Source organism: Pterocles gutturalis, unplaced genomic scaffold (genome assembly GCF_000699245.1).
Source record: "Pterocles gutturalis isolate BGI_N339 unplaced genomic scaffold, ASM69924v1 scaffold47169, whole genome shotgun sequence".
NCBI lineage: Eukaryota > Metazoa > Chordata > Aves > Pterocliformes > Pteroclidae > Pterocles > Pterocles gutturalis.
The window spans coordinates 28,401-31,415 of NW_010137517.1; positions in this window are offsets into that span (position 1 = coordinate 28,401).

Here is a 3,015-nt window from a genome sequence, read left to right on the forward strand (position 1 = left end):
CTTTAAAAGAGAGAACATATTCTGACAATGCTGTCACATGTACTTTGGTATGACAATAAGATTAGTAACTGTTGATTTAGCTCAAAACATTACCAAAGAAATCTTATTGACTTCTATTGTGTGTATAAAAGGGCAGTTTGCTGCTAGTGACTACAAAATATTTGGTTCTTTAAAGTAACCCTATTTCATAGTCTGAATTATATTTTCTGCTTTACGCTGTAATCAGAAAATGTAATTTTAAAAAAATGAAATTAAATAGGAAGCTTCTTGAACATTATGTTTTGAAGATATTTAAAATATTCACCAGTAAAATATTTAGCAATGTGATTTCCTAAAGTTGTTGATGAAATGTAATATTCAGAGCCCATATAACATGTACAGGAAACACCGTCGGTGAAGTAGATCTTTTTACTTGGACTTTAATTATTGACTCGAGCTTAATAATTCTGCCCTTGTTTATTCTTTATTTACACAGTGAGAATAAATATTTGTAAAAGGAACCAAAGCAAGTGCCAGACAGTGATCTTTAATTCCTGTTGTCTTATTTTCACCAAAATCCTGCATGGAACTCTTGCTCCGGCAGTCCCAGTAGAAGATTGAGGTGTAAATTAGTAAATGACTGAGATACCAAGGTCTTATTCCATTCACTACAGTTCACCCTGCATCTAGGTTCAATCTCATGCAACCACCCTCTTCCATCACCAACCTTCTGCTGCGGGTATTGTCATTTATCATTAAGTTTTTTTCCTCCAGCATTTTTATTTTGCTTGCTCCTCACCATTTCCCCCTCTCCCCTTTCCGCTGATTCCCTACTTACAGAGCACTTGGACACTTCAACCTCTTTGTCCAAACCAGAACTAGAAATACAGAAGACATGGATGCTGTGTCATTCACTCCTGAGTGTGAGCTGCAGCAGCATACAGAACCCACGCTGTTCTTAGAAACACGGAACAACCGAGCCACCTCTGTACAGAGGCACTCATACACAAAGAGAAAGGGTCTTCCTGCTCTGCACATAACACTCTGCTTCTGAACCATCATTCCTTTTACTAACAAGGACCAAAACTCCATTGCCTTCACCTGTTAAACCATGGAGACTACTTATCAACAAGATTTCTGACAAGCTGATTTTTAAGCTCTTACTTGGGGAAGATGCCATTTCAAGTCAGAATCACAGAGTGGCTGATGTTGGAAGGAGGGTCTGAAGGTCATCTGGTCCAACCTCCTACTTAAGCAGAGCCTCCTAAAGCCAGTTGCCCAGGACCATGTCCAGATGGCTTTTGAATATCTCCATCGATGGAGACTCCACAAGCTCCCTGAACAACCTATGCCAGTGCTCAGTCACCCTCACAGTAAAAAAGTGTTTCCTGATGTTCAGAGGGAACCTCTTGTGTTTCTGCTTGCGTCTGCTACCTCTGGTCCTGTCACTGGGCACCACTGAGAAGAGCCTGGCTCTGTCCTCTTTGCACCCTCCCTTCAAGTACTGATAAGGTCCCCCAAGCCTTCTCTTCTTAAACACCTAAAACCTTAAATAATTCAAATGAGAAGATGACTGACTGAAGCAGAAAGAGCAGAATAAATGTTTGTTTATTTCGCTTCTGAACTAACTGGCATGTTCATACCTATGGCAGGGGAGGAAAGGGAACAAAGCATCCTTCCTTCTCTTTCCATTGCCTGTGAATTTTCTAGTGAATCAGTCGGTCCATAGGAGCAATTCACCCAGGAAGTAGGCTGCAGAGGAGGGAGATCAGCTCTCCCTTTCTTTCCACCAGCAGGAACTTCTTCCCAGTATGCACTCAGTGCCCCTAAGGAAGTACACAGTCTGCACACCCCTTGTTGAGAGCAACGGTAAGACAACACAATGTAAACCTCTGTCCTTTCAGTTCTGCAGTGACTTTAATAGATAGTAGCTGCTGGCTCTACCTATGGAGAGCTCCCTGGCTGACTTTGCATACAGCTCCTTAGCTAATTCTTTTCCAAGGAGCAACACACAAGTGTGAGGGCAGAAGGCTCTTAGAGCCCCCAGTTCAGAGGATCAAGCACACAACTCAGCAATCTTACATAGTAAATGCTGGCATATGTTCTGCCTACACCATTTACACACACAGGTTTATTGCAGCTTTGTCTGAATGGTTCTGTCTACACCAAAGAACCAGGTGGGCCCTTTCACAAAAGGACCCAATACCAGTTTCCAAAAAAAATAGCACTAAATTGTGTTTCTTCTCTCTTGCTTCTTTAACTCAGCAAGCTCAAATGATGCTTCTGCAGCTGTAGCTTAAAGTAAAAGAAATGGCTATAGGCAAAGCTTAGCTGTATAAACAGCACCTTAAGAAAAGAACTATTGATATAATAAGCCAAGTGCACGTTACTGCTGCAAGTAAGTCTTTCATAACAACTGAAAATCAAGACGCTGGACGCTGATTTAGAAGTGGTTCCAGCCCTTCTGCGCCATAGCTGGCCAGAGGAGACCTTCTTTAACACATGAAGCCTGCCGGGAAGACCAAGTCAGAGCAGGCGGTTAGGTTTGACCAGCTCGCTGCGAGGTGCGTTTGCAGGCATCGTCAGGGAACCAACATTCTTTCACAAGTAGGTTTCAGCTCCGTACAGAGAATCATTACAAGGTCCTTACAGCTTCCTATCAATTTATGTCTTGAGATCAGTGGGGCAGTGAATAAATATCCTCTCAACCAAATACAAGCTTTATTCAACAGACTTTCAGTCTTTTTAAATTTGTAGCACTAAAATCAACTGAAGCGAGTTTACAGTTGGACTCAATGATCTTAAAGGTCTTTTCCAAACTAAATGATTCTATGATTCTAAGATGCCTTGGTTTTTAAATACATAATTGCTTTTTATTAACACATTATCAAGACCTGAAAAATTCAAAAAAAGAAAGAAGTCAGATGAAAAAGAATGAGCAAAATAAATCCCTATTCTCTTTTTTTCATTAAATCCTGACAATCACTTTTACAGCCATCAAGGGGAGAAAAAAGGAATAAGGAGTCTGTCATTCCC